At 38.1% G+C, this 20,300-nt stretch overlaps 3 long non-coding RNA genes and 1 pseudogene across 3 annotated transcripts; 3 read left to right on the top strand and 1 right to left on the bottom strand.

Annotated features, from left to right (window-relative positions):
• Nucleotides 1–32: 32 nt before the first annotated feature.
• LOC103425275 (phosphoglycerate mutase-like protein) lies at nt 33–17,002 on the bottom strand (annotated as a pseudogene).
• Nucleotides 3,045–3,984, top strand: LOC139192186 (uncharacterized). The gene is made up of 3 exons (XR_011576134.1): nt 3,045–3,227; nt 3,311–3,474; nt 3,576–3,984. It is a non-coding gene; the product is annotated as an uncharacterized lncRNA (long non-coding RNA).
• Nucleotides 11,366–11,667, top strand: LOC139192187 (uncharacterized). The gene is made up of 2 exons (XR_011576135.1): nt 11,366–11,489; nt 11,573–11,667. It is a non-coding gene; the product is annotated as an uncharacterized lncRNA (long non-coding RNA).
• On the top strand, nt 13,913–15,657 carry LOC139192188 (uncharacterized). The gene is made up of 4 exons (XR_011576136.1): nt 13,913–14,045; nt 14,147–14,215; nt 14,317–14,385; nt 15,421–15,657. It is a non-coding gene; the product is annotated as an uncharacterized lncRNA (long non-coding RNA).
• Nucleotides 17,003–20,300: the final 3,298 nt, after the last annotated feature.

Raw genomic sequence — 20,300 nt, 5'->3', positions numbered from 1 at the left:
AAAAAAAAAAGAAAAAGAAAGGGACTCGTTCTCCCTAGTTTAAAGAATAAATATCCGAGATGCGCAGAACATTTTTTATACACATAAGATTATAAACATTACCCTGTGCTGCAGAATGCAATGTGCATGCTCTTGACCTAAAAGTTGGGATAAAACAACCACCATAACACTTGGTGCATATTTCGCTCTTGATAGACGGATGGCAATCATTTCCAAAAGCACTCAAGGTATGAAACAAGAATCCACTGTGACTAACAATTGCAATCTCCTTCTCTTTACGCGTCCACAACCTGGACCAATTGAGAGAAGAGAAAAAAAAAAGAATTAACAGTTAACACCTTTCCACATTGCCAATACAAGAACACTTGTCAAAATAGCTGAAATCTATAACTTAAATCATTAACATGTAACTTGACGAACTTGTGCGATCTATAAGATTTATTGTAAAACTAAACACCTTAAAAACTTGGAGAAAACTTGGATTACAAGACAGCATGCCAACACCTTAAAAACATGAATTGGCGCAGCATACCTGCAACATAACAATTTTCCTGTAGGCACCAAGAAAAGAATTCATGTTGCTCGCCACAATTTTAAGTTAAGTTTAGATATCATTCTCTTTCTTTTCACCTTTTCTTTTCCTCGATGATTCTTTTTGTGGTCATGAATAATAAAGAAAGCAGTTACCAAAAATGCAATGGAACTTAAGAGTAATTAAGAGATCACCAGTTCAAAAACTTCAGTCCCCTAGCTGCCACTTGTTCATTTTTCTCTCTAATGTCAGGCGTCCACAAAATGTCGTCCTCATTTTCTATCTAAACAATCAATCAAAGTTGATGGTTAGACAAGCACACTGTTCTAAAAATCCCCGCCTAGGCCCCGCCAAGGCGCTAGGCCCCAGCCCACCATCCCGATTAATGCCTAGGCCCCAGCCCACCGCCTAGCCTGCAACTCACTTAGATAGAAAATACATAACTTTCATTTTGCATTTTGTTTTTTTCCAATAAATTGTAAGAGACTTATTGCATACTTGAATGAACAAACATTATATCCTTATTTCACATGTTTTCATTATGTTTCAATACTTTATGATATATATGCATTCTATTTTGTAGTTTATGATGAAATTATATATATTTCAAGTAGAAGCAGACACTTATTTACATGAAATATGATAGATTTACTTAAATCCGCCTAGCCTGCCGCCCGACTAGTACCTAGCGACTTTTAGAACCTTGGACAAGCAACCAAAACCAAAGCTAGTCAACCGACGGCCATAGCTTTTGTCAATTTAATTGCAACAAGTCACTTGCCAGTGAAAAATCAATTGCAGGAAAAAAAGGCCGATACTCGCTAATGCTTCTCCTCTTGTCACATGGATGAACACCCTGCAGGAGAAGAGAAAAACACACATTTAAGTACAATGTCCAGTTAAAACCCAGTGGTTGTGTGAAGGGTGAGAGAAGGAAATTTTGAAATGAACCACTTTACTCAATTTGTGTGAAAAATAGCTGAATAAAATATGTTCAAAATAAATCATCACAGAAGTTTGTAATTCTGGACGAGCAAAAGGGGGCCGGCTCAGAGTTCTGTATAGGTAGTGTGGATCCAGGTATCAAATTTGCATTAACATCTAACATGACAAGCCCTTGACAGGTCAGAATAAAATAGAATTCTTCTATTTAAACCGCATAAGGATGTGCCGTAATGTTACACCATTGAGAATAAAAAATAACTACTGAAATCAGGATTTTCAAATCCTTTTCCCTAAGGTTTTCTTATTTTTATTGCATGAGTGGAGTCCAAATTACCCAAACCAGACCCCATCACACTCTGTGTTTCTTTGTACCTTCTATACATAGCCTACATAGCTGTTACTAGTTTTAACTTTTAACATGGCATACCAAACGTTCGCGGCAAAGCTTCACTGCTATAAATGGTGGGGAGTTTAGACTTGAAATTGCAGGATGGTTACTGTTCCCAGCATTTGCAACCATTAGAGGAGGTACATCTATCCCATCTGTGTATGCTTCACCCCCAAAAACACCCACTGCTGTCTGCATGGTCCTACAAGGCAACTATTGGTTAGAAACAAAAGTGCCTTAACAGCAGCTTAATGTTTCAAGGAACATATACTTATCCAATCATTCAATAATTAGTCAAGTGCAAAACTGAAATAATAATTCTAAAAGCAAAAATAAATGTTCACACTATTACATGAAACCACAAAAAAAAAAATTAATTTCTCTAGCTGGCGATTAGTTGTCATAGCCACTATCAGTTTTCAAAAGAGAGATATCTAAAGCAAGACTGTATGGTTAGCAGTGTCAAGTTTCTAAATACCTGCAGCTGTTCTTTTTGTTTTCTTTACAAAATACAAGAAACAAATGTTATAATTATACAGTGCAAGATACAAAGCTCTTTTTTGAGACATGAAGGGAGCCCGACCAACCTAATTGAAAAGGTAGTATCCTTCTTCATTCAGAGATGGAAGCAAAGATGATCTTAAAGATGAAATAGTAAAGAAATAAAGGCTTGCAGCATGTCCCCTCTTAAATTAAACTGGTGCATAATTTCACCTTTCTCATAGAATCTGTCATATAATGCTATTGGTTATTTTCTTTCCACAAAGTAAATGGGTTTTTACAAGCTTATGTATTAGAGAATGAGTGCATGCATTTCTTCCTTGAAATTCTATCATAAAAGTAAGTGTCATGAAAGTTCACAAAAAAAAAAAAAAAAAAAACACAAGAAAAAGTGGGACTGCTCTAATGATATCCATGCAGAACCTGATCATAGAAATTTTAGGAAAAATTAAAATTTGAACAGGAGATGTCACAGCCCATTCCGGAATTTCATTTCCGAAGACGTGAAGTTACGAAATTACCCTTGGTCGTCAAGTAGGGTTGTGTGTATGTGTGACTTTATTAAGTTGATTTTTGGATGATTTTACTAAAGTTGGACCTAAAGTGAACTAGAGACTTAAAGAAAGTTGGGTTCTGGTTTGATTTGGATGATCACATACGGGGCACGTACACACCCACAGAAACCACCCTCTTCTCTCTCTCCTTCCCCGCACCCTCTCTCTCTTCTCTCTCAGCTTTTCTCTCTCTCTCTGCAACTCGTACGGACGACACCCATTGACCTTCAAATATTTACAGATCGAGGAAACAAAGACCACTATCGTCTTCATCTCGTCGATACAAGTTCATCCATACCCATTTCAGGTAAGAACTTCAACGTTTTCACGTCGAAATCATAAGCACCGAGTTTGACACTATTCATCAACTTTGTATTGGTTGATTTTTAGGAGTTTTCAAGCTTGTAGGAAGATTCGTGATGTCCTTAGGAGGCTTGGGGTAGTTCGTTGGAGGTTTTTGGACGTAAGAATATCGAGATCGAAAAGTTCAAGTTTGACCCGTGCCTTTCGAGGCGGTTTCCGGCCAAACCACGGAGAGTTAGACGTCATGCGAGGTACCATTCTCTTCGTCTCTTCGAGAACTACAACTTTCGTTTTTGTTTCACCCAATTTTGTTGAGTATTAAAGAAGTTATACTCATTTGAAACTTATCCAGTTTCCGGCGAGTCCGACGGCTTTCGAGGCTTTTTCCGGTGAATCCCCGGCGATTTGGGGGTCGAGGAAGGTATGGATGTGTTCATCTCGTCAAGATCTTCATTTTGATATAAAGAACGTTGAAAATGGTGAAGAAATGACAAAGTTATAGCGATTTGAAAAACTGCCCAGAAACCGGCGAACCAGTCCGGCGAACCAAGGTAGGAGACGCGCGTGGGGGCGCGTGAACCCGTGCCCCTCTTGGCGCGTGGGGGCGCGCGAAAAGCCCAAAAATTATTTTAAAACTTTTTCGACGTCCGTGACGTCGAGTAGGTCATTGTGGTATATTCATATACCCAAATTGAGCACCGTATGAGAAGTTATTGAGAATTGTTGGTTATATGCTTTAAATAACGTTTATATAGTATTCACCACGGCGGCACGTGGCCAATGGCCCACCAATGTCATTCTTAGCATGTGTTTAAGGTTCTAGGTTCAGTTTTGATAATTGATGGACGTAAATTGAGTAATTGAACCTAAGTTGGTTACGATTCGTGGTTAGGTGAAAATGTGAATTGACGATCCGACCGTTGGATCGTCATCAAACTTTGATACGTTGTAATACGTAATATTTGAGGATTATAGGAACTTACGGATTGGGAATCTGAGTTACTGATCATCCGGAATTGGAGTTGTAAGTTCATAAAATAGAATGTTAACCGTCACTTGGTTTTGGAAATTGACGGAGATCCGACCGTTGGATGGTAATGAAATTTTAGGATGTTGTCCTAGAGGTATATTGTGGACCTCTGGAAGTTATGGATTTGAAATCTGAGTTGCAGATCTTCCGGATCGAACTGCGTAGTGACGTGTTTTATATAAGTTATATATTCTATCGATATGATTTCTGAGGTTGGATTTGATTATTGTTTTAGGCGCCGATCGTCATGACGCCTTGATGTATTGTACTAGGGAGTTGTAGGGCGAACTCCAGGTGAGTGGGCAGTTTTTGTTTTTTTCGTATTACCTATATACTATTAATTGCCCAAGAAATTGAATTTATATGAAAGTATGTTTTCAATTGCCATGATGCATATTATAATTATATGAATTGATATTGATGTATATCTGTATATATATATATATATATATATATATATATATATATATATATATATATATATATATATATATATATGTGAATTGGTGCTGTGGACGCACAAGTAAGTATCAGATGAGTTTTATGTTATTCATGTGAATCATTGATGATGTATATTATGTTGATAGCTCATAACCTGCAATCATGGTGTTAGTGCTTATATTATTCACCACACCGCACGCTCGCCTTGGATCCAAGTAGGTGGATGTCGTACAGACCACTAGAGGTGGTTCCGACATGCCAGTCGTACAGACCATTAGAGGGGTTCCGACTGGTAGGTGACCTTAGATTATGCGCGCCGATGATTGATGAGATGCACTAGAGCGTATTATTTCACCATCTTAGTCGTACAGACTATTATAGGTAGTTCCGACCAAGGAAGAAAAAATCAATAATATCGGCGATATTTCGCCGATATTATCGTTTTTTTGAAGATCCGATATTTTTTTAACTATCCAAATAATTTTTATCGATAATATCGCGATATTTATAAAATTATCGATAATATCGCAATATAATATTCAAAAATACTTTAAAATGTTGAGAAATCTCAACACATACTACACTTGATCAAAGCCCAAAGGCCAACCAAGCCATGCTTTTCTCAGCATGTGAATGTGCCTTTTATAGGCGTTCTTGGCTTGCTCACTGCCCTCGCTGGGCGATGTGGGACTCAACCAAGGAAGAAAATAGGAATTTCGGCCGAAAATCCACACCCACTTTAAACGGCCATAACTTTGTCAAAACTCAACAAAATCAAGCAAGACAAAAACGAAAGTTGTAGCCCTCGAAGAGACGAAGATAATGGTACCACACATGACGTCTGAATCGTCGTGGTTTGGCCGGAAAATGCCTCGAAAGTCACTGAGGTCGCCGGAAACTGGGTAAGATTCAAATGAGTATAACTTTTTCAATACTCAACGAAATTGAGTGAAACAAAAAGGAAAGTTGTACTACTGGACGAGACGAAGAGATTGATACCTTGCACGCCGGCCAACTCGCCGTGGTTTTGCCGGAAATTACCTCGAAAGCCACTGAGGTCGCCGGAAACTGGGTAAGATTCAAATGAGCATAACTTTTTCAATACGCAACGAAATTGAGTGAAACAAAAAGGAAAGTTGTAGCCCTCGAAGAGACGAAGAGAATGGTATCTCACACGACGTCTGACTCATTGTGGTTTGGCCGGCAATTGCCTCGAAAGCCACTGAGGTCGCCGGAAACTGGGTAAGATTCAAATGAGTATAACTTTTTCAATACTCAACGAAATTGAGTGAAACAAAAAGGAAAATTGTACTACTCGACGAGACGAAGAGATTGATACCTTACACGCCGGCCAACTCGCCGTGGTTTGGCCGGAAAACCAAAACGTTTTGTCTCAAGGGCTGGTACATGTGAACTTGTGACTCCAACTCGGTAAGAGCCAGATCTAATTTAGGGCCTTCTATCCTATATTTGTGGACAACCATCAAATGCTAAAGATTAAACAAACATAATATGTTCTACTGCTTAGCAAAAAAAACTACAAACCCTTTGCTTATCAACAAAAAAAGACAAGTCCTTGCACTAGATATACTTTCAAATTACGTTGAGTAGCAAGGTGATATATGTATTCGGACGAATTATAAAACAATTGACACACTCCTGACTTCCAAAATTCAATTCTTTTACTTTATATAAACTTGAAAAAACATAATCGGCATCCAAATTAAAGTTTAGTCTTATTCAATGTATTGATTTTCAATCGTTAATTGATATACTATAATTTGGAACTTCAACGCCTAGACGCATGCTTATCTGTAAGAAATTTAAAGTGTCAAATTCGGCACATTATTCTTCATCATTTTATTCACTTCCCTTTTTTTTTTTTTTAATATCCTAAATAAAACCTCCAAATATTGTACTAATTCATTATATATAAATGATTATGGTGTATTTAGACTTCTTTCATTAATTACTACATATTTTCTACACTCACAATGTTTGTCAGCTCGCTATATAATCAACTTGATAATGTTAAATCCATCATGCAATGCATTTCTTTCCAATTTTTTGTGATAAACTAATAGATAATTGACTAAATAAACATCCTACAAAGTTTCAATAAACATTTCCAAGTTTTTCTTACAATTTCCGTGGTTTCCATGTAATTTTTATCGATATCGATATTTTACCGATATTTCCATCGATATTTCCGTGTTTTCGGACTACCGATATTTCCGATATTACCGATATTTTCTTCCTTGGTTCCGACTTACGTGCAGTGTAGTGCCGTACAGGTCACAGTTGGTGACTCCGGCAGGGCCGTACATGTCACAGTTGGTGACTCTGGCTGGATGGGATATTGAGCTATAGAATCAGCCGTACAGGACCATTGTAGGGTCTCCGGTTGATTTATTATTTCACCTGATTTATATTGATGCATTCATATTATATTTTGGCATATGGCATGGCATGGCATGGCATATTCTTTCTGAAAAGCGTTGAAGGATTGTAATTTGAGCTTTTGATGATATATATATGTTTATATACTATTTTTCTAGGGAAGTATACATGTTTTATAGCGAGGGGTTAGAAATGTTTTAAATGAAAGGTTTTCGAAAAACTTTGTTTTACTGACCCACTCAATTTTGTTTTGCGCCCCTCCAGGTTCTAGATAGCAGAGCTTTGGTGGCCACGAGGAACCCAACGGTGTTCTGACAGAATTCATAAAAGTAGGACTCACCCTCGGGTGTTTCATCTTAGTAATTGTATTTTTAAAGCTTCCGAACTGTGTAAATGGTTACGTCACTCTCACGTGACGGCCAGCATGCCCTCCTTCGGGACGGGGTGTGTCAGTTGGTATCAGAGCCTAGGTTGCAATTCTGGACATCTTGAGAATTTCCTAGTGTCTTCTGTCAGAACTATACCGCCTCGTAGCGAGCCACGTAGTTCGGATGGGCCTAAATTCCCTGATATAATAGTTTGGGGGGAAACTATTGCCATTGTGATTCAGTATATTATCAAAAGGAACCTTTGAGGCTGGTTATAAGTTAAATTTGAATCACTTTAGGGAAATGAAGAACCTAAGGGATCAGATTGATGGCTTAATCATTTGGGAAAAAGGCGTTTCGGATTATGCAAAGTCAAGGGAATCTTCCTCCCGACAGGTGGGTCGAGATGACTACCTAGTTTCTGAGTGTTGAATCTGCATTTTGATGGAGATAGGAATGTTATCCGATGTTATCGGAAGAACAGCTGTTTGGAAGGTGTTTAAAGAATTGTTTAAGGAAAAGTTAATTCCTCCGGCATATTATTATAGAGAGTTTACAGACTTGCCTTGTTTCCATTCGGATGTTGTTGCTAATCCGGTCGAGGTGTTATGTCGTTTTTGGCTGGCTGGATAATATGAAGAAGTGGCGTTCTTTGGCGACCACTATTCATTGTACTTTTTACCAGGAGTTTACGAGATGTTGTTGAGCATTGAGGACTCTGAGAACATGATCAGCGAGAGTAAAGAGGAATAAGAAAAGAATGAGAATCAGAATAAAGACGATAAAGTTAAAGATCCGTCATATCAAAAAGCCTCGAAAGCCGTCGGACTCGCCAGAAACTGGGTAAGTTTCAAATGAGTATAACTTCTTTAATACTCAACGAAATTGGGTGAAACAAAAACGAAAGTTGTAGTTCTCGAAGAGATGAAGAGAATGGTACCTCGCATGACGTCTAACTCTCCGTGGTTTGGCCGGAAAACGCCTCGAAAGGCACGGGTCAAACTTGAACTTTTCGATCTCGATATTCTTACGTCCAAAAACCTCCAACGAACTACCCCAAGCCTCCTAAGGACCTCACGAAGCTTCATACAAGCTTGAAAACTCCTAAAAATCAACCAATACAAAGTTGATAAATAGTGTCAAACTCGGTGCTTGTGATTTCGACGTGAAAATGTTGAAGTTCTTACTTGAAATGGGTATGGATGAACTCGTATCGACGAGATGAAGACGATAGTGGTCTTTGTTTCCTCGATCTGTAAATATTTGAAGGTCAATGGGTGTCGTCCGTACGAGTTGCAGAGAGAGAGAAAAGCTGAGAGAGAAGAGAGAGAGGGTGCGGGGAAGGAGAGAGAGAATATGGTGGTTTCTGTGGGTGTGTACGTGTCCCGTATGTGATCCATCCAAATCAAACCAGAACCCAACTTTCTTTAAGTCTCTAGTTCACTTTAGGTCCAACTTTAGTAAAATCATCCAAAAATCAACTTAATTAAGTCACACATACACACAACCCCACTTGACGACCAAGGGTAATTTCGTAACTTCACGTCCTCGGAAATGAAATTCCGAAACGGGCTGTGACAATCTCCCCTCCTTATAGAATTTCGTCCTCGAAATTCATACAACCAATCAAGCCACTTAATACACATAAAACAACCTCGGATACATTTCTCTCATTCGATCTTCTGTTTCCCAGGTAGCTTCTTTCACTGAGTGGTTCCTCCACAATACTTTTACCAAGCTCACTGTCTTATTCCTTAGAACCTTGTCTTTCCAATCCAAGATAGTGACTGGTTCCTCATTATACGTCAAATCCAGATTAATCTCCAAAGGTTGAGGAGGAATCACATGCGAAGGATCTGAAACATAATGTCGAAGCATCAAGACATGAAACACATTATGAACCTTAGATAACTCCAGAGGCAATTCCAATCTGTAAGCAACTTCACCAATCCTCTCAATGATCTCATAAGGTCCTATATATCTAGGACTTAGCTTGTCTCTCTTTCCAAACCGTACTACACCTCTCCAAGGTGACAATTTCAAGAATACCAAATTACTCACATCATAAACTCGATCAGAAATAAAATTCACTGGAACTCCATGATACCTCACAATCTTTGTGATGAACAACTTAGCCAATTTATTCAGAGGATACTTCTCCTTCACTGGAATGAAGTGTGCTGACTTGGTAAGCCGATCTACAATCACCCAAACGCCATCAAATCCATTCTGAGTACGTGGGAGCTTATATAATCAAAATCCGTAGTTATATTTTCCCATTTCCACTGAGGAACGGGAAGTGGCTGCATCCGACCAAAAGGCTTCTTTCTTTCAGCTTTGACTTGCTGACAAATAATACACCTACTTACATACTCTGCAATTTCCCTCTTCATACTCGGCCAATAATAAAATGGTCGAATGGTATGGTACATCTTGGTACCTCCAGGATGCATTGTATAAGTTGAACAGTACGCAAATTCCAAAATTGCTTCCTTTAATTCCATAACATTAGGTATAAACACCTTGTTCTGTTGCATAAGCTTGCCATCTGATTCTCTAACTCTGAGGTCTTCCTTTTTCCCGTTATTCCTTGCTTTAAATAAATTCTTGAATTTCTTCGTCAAACGCTTGAGTCTCGAGTACGACCTACCAAATAGGCCTAACTTGAAAATTGGCAAGTACATTTTCTTTTTTATCTTCCATTCCCCACTTTACTCCAGTAGGTCTCAAATCCACAAGAAGACGAACATGGCAATCGTACCAAGCATTAATTCTCGCTGGGGTCTTCCTACTAAAAACATTGGCCACAACATTTGCACGATCACCCTGGTCGTGCAGTCATAATCACTAAGCAACTCAATCCACCTTCGTTGCCTAAGATTAAGATACCTCTGAATAAACAGATATTGGAAACTCTTTTGATTCGTAAAAATCTTGCACTTTTCTTCCCATAAAGACAATGTCTCCAAATCTTCAAAGCAAATGTGGTAACTGCTAACTCCAAAACATGAGTAGGGTAATTCATTTCGTATGGTTTCAATTGTCGTGAAGCATAGGCAATCACCTTATCCGATTACATCAACACGCATCCAAGACCACTCAAAGAGGCATCATGGAGTTCCAGTGAATTTTATTTCTGATCGAGTTTATGATGTGAGTAATTTGGTATTCTTGAAATTGTCACCTTGGAGAGGTGTAATACGGTTTGGAAAGAGAGACAAGCTAAGTCTTAGATATATAGGACCTTATGAGATCACTGAGAGGATTGGTGAAGTTACTTACAGATTGGAATTGCCTCTGGAGTTATCTAAGATTCATAATGTGTTTCATGTCTTGATGCTTCGACATTATGTTTCAGATCCTTCGCATGTGATTCCTCCTCAACCTTTAGAGATTAATCTGGATTTGACGTATGATGAGGAACCAGTCACTATCTTGGATTGGAAAGACAAGGTTCTAAGGAATAAGACAGTGAGCTTGGTAAAAGTATTGTGGAGGAACCACTCAGTGAAAGAAGCTTCCTGGGAAACAGAAGATCGAATGAGAGAAATGTATCCGAGGTTGTTTTATGCGTATTAAGTGGCTTGATTGGTTGTATGAATTTCGAGGACGAAATTCTATAAGGAGGGGAGATTATCACAGCCCGTTTCAGAATTTCATTTCCGAGGACGTGAAGTTACGAAATTACCCTTGGTCGTCAAGTGGGGTTGTGTGTATGTGTGACTTAATTAAGTTGATTTTTGGATGATTTTACTAAAGTTGGACCTAAAGTGAACTAGAGACTTAAAGAAAGTTGGGTTCTAGTTTGATTTGGATGGATCACATACGGGACACGTACACACCCACAGAAACCACCCTCTTCTCTCTCTCCTTCCCCGCACCCTCTCTCTCTTCTCTCTCAGCTTTTCTCTCTCTCTGCAACTCGTACGGACGACACCCATTGACCTTCAAATATTTACAGATCGAGGAAACAAAGACCACTATCGTCTTCATCTCGTCGATACGAGTTCATCCATACCCATTTCAGGTAAGAACTTCAACGTTTTCACGTCGAAATCACAAGCACCGAGTTTGACACTATTCATCAACTTTGTATTGGTTGATTTTTAGGAGTTTTCAAGCTTGTAGGAAGCTTCGTGAGGTCCTTAGGAGGCTTGGGGTAGTTCGTTGGAGGTTTTTGGACGTAAGAATATCGAGATCGAAAAGTTCAAGTTTGACCCGTGCCTTTCGAGGCGTTTTCCGGCCAAACCACGGAGAGTTAGACGTCATGCGAGGTACCATTCTCTTCATCTCTTCGAGAACTACAACTTTCGTTTTTGTTTCACCCAATTTCGTTGAGTATTAAAGAAGTTATACTCATTTGAAACTTACCCAGTTTTCGGCAAGTTCGACGGCTTTCGAGGCTTTTTCCGGTGAATCCCCGATGAGTTGGGGGTCGAGGCAGGTATGGATGTGTTCATCTCGTCAACATCTTCATTTTGATATAAAGAACGTTGAAAATGGTGAAGAAATGACAAAGTTATAGCGATTTGAAAAACTGTCCAGAAACTGGCGAACCAGTCCAGCGAACCAAGGTAGGAGACGCGCGTGGGGGCGCGTGAACCCGTGCCCTTCTTGGCGCGTGGGGGCGCGTGACAAGCCCAAAAATTATTTTAAAAATTTGTCGACGTCCGTAACGTCGAGCAGGTCATTGTGGTATATTCATATACCCAAATTGAGCACCGTATGAGAAGTTATTGAGAATTGTTGGTTATATGCTTTAAATAACGTTTATATAGTATTCACCACGGTGGCGCGTGGCCAATGGCCCGCCAATTTCATTCTTAGCATGTTTTTAAGGTTCTAGGTTCAGTTTTGATAATTGATGGACGTAAATTGAGTAATTGAACCTAAGTTGGTTACGATTCGTGGTTAGGTGAAAATGTGAATTGACGATCCGACCGTTGGATCGTCACCAAACTTTGATACGTTGTAATACGTAATATTTGAGGATTATAGGAACTTACGGATTGGGAATCTGAGTTACGGATCTTCTGGAATTGGAGTTGTAAGTTCATAAAATAGAATGTTAACCGTCACTTGGTTTTGGAAATTGACGGAGATCCGACCGTTGGATGGTAATGAAATTTTAGGATGTTGTCCTAGAGGTATATTGTGGACCTCTGGAAGTTATGGATTTGAAATCTGAGTTGCAGATCTTCCGGATCGAACTGCGTAGTGACGTGTTTTATATAAGTTATATATTCTATCGATATGATTTCTGAGGTTGGATTTGATTATTGTTTTAGGCGCCGATCGTCATGACGCCTTGATGTATTGTACTAGGGAGTTGTAGGGCGAACTCCAGGTGAGTGGGCAGTTTTTGTTTTTTTCGTATTACCTATATACTATTAATTGCCCAAGAAATTGAATTTATATGAAAGTATGTTTTCAATTGCCATGATGCATATTATAATTATATGAATTGATATTGATGTATATATGTATCTATATATATATATATGTGAATTGGTGCTGTGGACGCACAGGTAAGTATCAAGTGAGTTTTATGTTATTCATGTGAATCATTGATGATGTATATTATGTTGATAGCTCATAACCTGCAATCATGGTGTTAGTGCTTATATTATTCACCACACCGCACGCTCGCCTTGGATCCAAGCAAGGAAGAAAATATCGGTAATATCGGAAATATCGGTAGTCCGAAAACACGGAAATATCGATGGAAATATCGGTAAAATATCGATATCGATAAAAATTACATGGAAACCACGGAAATTGTAAGAAAAACTTGGAAATTTTTATTGAAACTTTGTAGGATGTTTATTTAGTCAATTATCTATTAGTTTATCACAAAAAATTGGAAAGAAATGCATTGCATGATGGATTTAACATTATCAAGTTGATTATATAGCGAGCTGACAAACATTGTGAGTGTAGAAAATATGTAGTAATTAATGAAAGAAGTCTAAACACACCATAATCATTTATATATAATGAATTAGTACAATATTTGGAGGTTTTATTTAGGATATTAAAAAAAAAAAAAGGGAAGTGAATAAAATAATGAAGAATAATGTGCCGAATTTGACACTTTAAATTTCTTACAGATAAGCATGCGTCTAGGCGTTGAAGTTCCAAATTATAGTATATCAATTAACGATTGAAAATCAATACATTGAATAAGACTAAACTTTAATTTGGATGCCGATTATGTTTTTTCAAGTTTATATAAAGTAAAAGAATTGAATTTTGGAAGTCAGGAGTATGTCAATTGTTTTATAATTCGTCCGAATACATATATCAGGTTGCTACTCAACGTAATTTGAAAGTATATCTAGTGCAAGGACTTGTCTTTTTTTGTTGATAAGCAAAGGGTTTGTAGCTTTTTTTGCTAAGCAGTAGAACATATTATGTTTGTTTAATCTTTAGCATTTGATGGTTGTCCACAAATATAGGATAGAAGGCCCCAAATTAGATCTGGCTCTTACCGAGTTGGAGTCACAAGTTCACATGTACCAGCCCTTGAGACAAAACGTTTTGGTTTTCTGGCCAAACCACGGCCAGTTGGCCGGCGTGTAAGGTATCAATCTCTTCGTCTCGTCGAGTAGTACAACTTTCCTTTTTGTTTCACTCAATTTCGTTGAGTTTTGAAAAAGTTATACTCATTTGAATCTTACCCAGTTTCCGGCGACCTCAGTGGCTTTCGAGGAAATTTCCAGCCAAACCACGGCGAGTTGGCCGGCGTGCAAGGTATCAATCTCTTCGTCTTGTCGAGTAGTACAACTTTCCTTTTTGTTTCACTCAATTTCGTTGAGTATTGAAAAAGTTATACTCATTTGAATCTTACCCAGTTTCCGGCGACCTCAGTGAGTTTCGAGGCATTTTCCGGCCCAACCACGACTATTCAGACGTCCTGTGAGGTACCATTCTCTTCGTCTCTTCGAGGGCTACAACTTTTGTTTTTGCCTTGCTTGATTTTGTTGAGTTTTGACAAAGTTATGGCCGTTTAAAGTGGGTGTGAATTTTCGGCCGAAATTCCTATTTTCTTCCTTGGTTGAGTCCCACATCGCCCAGCGAGGGCAGTGAGCAAGCCAAGAACGCCTATAAAAGGCACATTCACATGCTGAGAGAAGCATGGCTTGGTTGGCCTTTGGGCTTTGAACAAGTGTAGTATGTGTTGAGATTTCTCAACATTTTAAAGTATTTTTAAATATTATATTACGATATTATCGATAATTTTAAAAATATCGCGATAATATTGATAATATCGCGATATTTTGACAAAAATTATTTGGATAGTTAAAAAAATATCGGAATTCTAAAAAAACGATAATATCGGCGAAATATCGCCGATATTATCGATTTTTTCTTCCTTGGATCCAAGTAGGTGGATGTCGTACAGACCACTAGAGGTGGTTCCGACATGCCAGTCGTACAGACCATTAGAGGGGTTCCGACTGGTAGGTGACCTTAGATTATGCGCGCCGATGATTGATGAGATGCACTAGAGCGTATTATTTCACCATCTTAGTCGTACAGACTACTATAGGTAGTTCCGACTTACGTGCAGTGTAGTGCCGTATAGGTCACAGTTGGTGACTCCGGCCGGGCCGTACAGGTCACAGTTGGTGACTCTGGCTGGATGGGATATTGAGCTATAGAATCAGCCGTACAGGACCACTGTAGGGTCTCCGGTTGATTTATTATTTCACCTGATTTATATTGATGCATTCATATTATATTTTGGCATATGGCCTGGCATGGCATGGCATATTCTTTCTGAAAAGCGTTGAAGGATTGTAATTTGAGCTTTTGATGATATATATATGTTTATATACTATTTTTCTGGGGAAGTATACAGGTTTTACAGCGAGGGGTTAGAAATGTTTTAAATGAAAGGTTTTCGAAAAACTTTGTTTTACTGACCCACTCAATTTTGTTTTGCGCCCCTCCAGGTTCTAGATAGCAGAGCTGGTGGCCACGAGGAATCCAACGGTGTTCTGACAGAATTCATAAAAGTAGGACTCACCCTCGGGTGTTTCATCTTAGTAATTGTATTTTTAAAGCTTCCGAACTGTGTAAATGGTTACGTCACTCTCACGTGACGGCCAGCATGCCCTCCTTCAGGACGGGGTGTGTCAGGAGATACCTTAACAAAGGAGATGTTATGACCAAATCAATTTTCTTGGAAAGTCAACATGCTTGAACATGCTTGTGCAGATTATCAACCTGTTATGACAGAAAAAATTTATTACATGGCATTTGTTGATTTATTGTGGGATAAATAAAAAGACCACTTAGCAGCAGACACTAGGAACTTAAAAACTTACAGAAATATTGGTTCAGTACAACATTAAACTTACAGAAATATAAAAAAAAAAAAAATACAGTATTTCTAGTTCAGCCAGCATATACTGAACAAACCCTAAAACTCTTATCAGTTTAAAGAGTTTGAAAAGATTTACAGTAAAAGCATTTTTTATACCAAACATAAACTCAACTAATCAGTTTCATTAGTAATTACCTGACTCCAGCCAAGAGGGGTAAGATGTGCATCAAAAAGATCATAAGACAAGTATGCCGAATGATCCTTCTCGCCTTCCACATTGTGAATCCCTTGTCCATGCCTTACCTGGATATATGATCACTTAGTCAGAAAACACCTGAATGCACTTCAAAGACCACGAGTTAAACGAAAAAAAGAAGAAGGAAAACACGAATTAAGCCTGTAACAAACCAGGTGAAGAGTTTTAGACCGGTGCAACGGGTAGAGAGTTGGACCCGTAGTGGCATCCATATCTGCATCAATCAAACCCCCAACCCCACAAAAATTAACACAGAAAAAATCCACAATATAGAGCACAAGCATATCTCAGAAGCATATTCCACGAAAATGAATGACATAAAAGTTTCAAAAGAACATGGCATAACATTCGTGTTTGACACTAAAGCTACAAATAAAGGGCAAAAAACTAGCATAAACTACAACTATTCTGCTTTCTAACTGAAAAGGAAGGAATAAAAAATAAAAGATTTCACCTTTTTGACTAGTTTTTTTTTATTGGTGCAATATTGTTAATTAACTAATCTAAATTACGGAAAAGGAGATGCAAACTTGTGCTCATATACACTGTTCTAGCTAACTTGGCTCTGCGAGTAGAGGATCTTAAGAAGGAATAAACCGATGGATATCCAATCACATTACTACTTAATCATCAACAAAAACATAAAAATATTAAAAACTAAACAATAAAATCATAGAAAAATGGTTAATTGCGGTACCAATACCGTAAAGCAAAATCCTTGATTCTAACTAATTAACGCTAGAGATGGAAGATCAAACTAAGATATCAAAACGCAGAATTGAAATACAGAAGGTAAGAGTTAAGGAGGAAGACAACTGCAGTACCTGGAGGAGAAGAGAAGCAGAGGGCGGAAGAACGCCGCGGCGGTTGTGGTGGAGGTAGTGTAGTGAGATGACCTTTGGAACTTAGAAATGGGAGCGGGGACAAAGAGGCGGTCTTGGGAGAGGAGAAATGGAAATGGTCGTGGTCGATGGCTGAATTGGTGATTGGTTAACTTATAGTGACACGTATGAAAGCAATGAAGCACCTTTGTGATACGGGTTGCGCATACCCAAGAAATTCGAGAAATTTTTCTTTCCGCTCGTAATACAAGTGATACATCATGGTTTTTTTTTTTTTTTTGAGAAAGTACAATATTCATTAAGAAAGTTTGAAACCATACAATGGGAGGATACTGTGTACACATGAGCCTCAATAAAAATCTTGTCGAAGATTTTAACCTGATCGAAAGAAAAAAGAGCATTCCGCACAATTAACTAAAGGCTATCCTCACAAATAATTTACAATGGAAAACGATTAATAGGAAACTTCTTCAACTAGTACATCCGCAATTAAGTTCGAAGGTTCATGCCACAACAACACTTGAGAACTACCCATCCCCGCACAAAAAGTCTATGGGCAACTTGATTGGCCTCTCTTTTAACAGAGTATTTATTAATAATAGCCAAAAAACACTTTGAAAAATCTCTCCGTATTATAAATTCTTATTTTTTGGTATGACCCAAGTCAAACTTAAGTTTATTTAGCTTTTTAAACATATCATCATTTTGCGCCACTCATATTACAGTATAATGGTATTCATTTTTATTTTTAAGTAAGAGGTCTTAGGTTCGATTCTTATTAAAGATGATTTTAACCACATTGTTATTAATTCATTGTAAGACTTAACCCACTCTCTATTTCCTTCGTGTAGATAATATCATTTATTAAAAAAAAAATCATCACTTTGTATCTTCTGCCTATTTTGTAAAAAATTAGTGGAGTCTGCTGATGTGTAAGAATTATGAAATGGTTACGTGGCGTCCATATAAGCATAAGAGAGAAGGGTACTTCAGTCAAATCAATCATCGTCTTGTTCCTCCTCTTGGGACAAGGATCCTCTCCTGAGCAATTTCGTAGGGATCCCGCAATCTTGTCCGTTCATCGTATATCGTGTAGTCAGAAATCATTTAAAATTTAAATTTTAAAATTCAAATATGAATAGTACCTAACGAAAACTGATCGCACGATATAAAATGAACGGACAAGATTGCGGGATCCCTAGGATCCCTAGGGAATTGCTCAGGAGAGGATCCTGGTCCCTCCTCTTGGATCTTCTTCCATAAAATTTAAATTTTAAATGATTTATGACCATACGATATACGATGAACGGACAAGATTGCAGGATCCCTAGGATCTCTAAGGAATTGCTCAGGAGAGTAGGATCCCTAGGGAATTGCTCAGGAGAGGATCCTGGTCCCTCCTCTTGGATCTTCTTCCATCTACCCACACTGTACCTCAAAGGAAACGACGCCACTTCGAGTCTGGATCTGAAGGCGCGGTGCGCAAGAGAAAAAAAAAATTGGTTCCAATATCCCATTCTCAACGAAAAAGACTGAAAAGTAAAATTAAAAAAAAATAAAAAAAATAAAATAAAAAAAAAGGAAAAGAAGAAGTAAGGTACCAATAAACACCCTCGTCAGTCGAGGGACGTGTAGTGATTTATGGATAAAGGGAAAGGAGACAGATTGTTTGCCCTTGGGTGTCTTTTTCATCTATTCCTATTTTGTAAGGTCACGGTTAAGTTACATCAATATTTTATATTAATTTTTTTTATAGAGATAATAAGACAAAAAGTAATAAAAATATAAAATGTTGACGTGGTTTAACCGTGACCGTACAAATATGAAAGGATGAGAAGAGGACCCAAACAGGAGGGCAGACAATCTGCCTCCAAAGGGAAAAGGGAGGTGGAGTGGGGATATATAGCATGGATAAAGGGAATAAGATTAAAGTGATGCAAAAATTGAGTTTTAAATTGTAAAGCACCAATATTTTTGTTCCAAATGAAAAATACGATTAACTTTAAATTTCAGGGGGCTTACCAAAGATTAACTAAGAACCTAGAAGTTGGACAAATGTTGTTTTAAATTTCACACTATTACATGAAACCACAAAAAAAAAAAAAAACTAATTTCTCTAGCTGGCGATTAGTTATCATAGCCACTATCAGTTTTCAAAAGAGAGATATCTAAAGCAAGACTGTACGGTTAGCAGTGTCAAGTTTCTAAATCATTTCAACAGCACCTCGTCATCTTAATGTCTATTTGAATCCAACTAGCTTCAACAAATGTAAATTCTTAACTAAACCATTGAAGCAAGAGTACCTGCAGCTGTTCTTTTTGTTTTCTTTACAAAATACAAGAAACAAATGTTATAATTATATAGTGCAAGATACAAAGCTCTTTTTTGAGACATGAAGGGAGCCCGACCAACCTAATTGAAAAGGTAGTATCCTTCTTCATTCAGAGATGGAAGCCAAGATGATCTTAAAGATGAAATAGTAAAGAAATAAAGGCTTGCGGTATGTCCCCTCTTAAATTACACTGGTGCATAATTTCACCAGTCTCATAGAATCTGTCATATAATGCTATTGGTTATTTTCTTTCCACAAAGTAAATGGGTTTTCACAAGCTTATGTATTACAGAACGAGTGTATGCATTTTGTTGATGCACAAAATTAGTGAGGACTTTGGTACAACATAAAGTGTTAAGTTTGTGACCTTCGCTAGATTGCTCCGGTCACTAGTGTGGATAAGTATCAAATGAATAGAGACAGAGAAGCAAACACAAGATGTACGTGGTTCACCCAGATTGGCTACGTCCACGGAGTAGACGAGTTCTCATTAATTGTGAAGGGTTTACACAAGTACATAGGTTTAAACTCTCCTTTAGTGAGTACTAGTGAATGATTTAGTACAAATGACATTAGGAAATATTGTGAGAGAATGATCTCTATTTATAAAAGAGAGTTTCTAGTTTCATTCTGACATTGACACGTGTCGTGTTGTGATTGGCTTCTGATGTTGACATGTGTCACGTTATGATTGGCTTCTGATGTCGACACGTGTCGCGCTGTGATTGACCTCATGGTTGGAGGGAAACTCTTCTGGGTCCTTGACGGTATAATGTTGACCGGTGCTCAGTAGTTTCGGGATTGGTCAAGTATGGTACAAACAATGCTCCCTTAAGTTCATGAGTGAGGGAAGCTCCTCGGTTGAGGGCTTGCAAGATCCAAGCTATTGAGTAATCACGAAACTTCTAAGTACCGAAGTGTGGTATCATTTTCACTTGCCTTATCTGTCTCATACGTAGATGTGACATCTTCTTTGGAAGTACTTTTCCTCCATCCAGGGGTGGTATCTTTAACCGATGAAGATGCACAAGGTAATGTATCAATTTCACTTGAAGCTTACTTGTAGTTTCGGGCT

The sequence above is a fragment of the Malus domestica genome, chromosome 15 (genome assembly GCF_042453785.1).
Source record: "Malus domestica chromosome 15, GDT2T_hap1".
Lineage (NCBI taxonomy): Eukaryota > Viridiplantae > Streptophyta > Magnoliopsida > Rosales > Rosaceae > Malus > Malus domestica.
The sequence above is the reverse complement of the archived record's forward strand: the minus strand, read 5'-3'. Positions and strand labels throughout refer to the sequence as shown.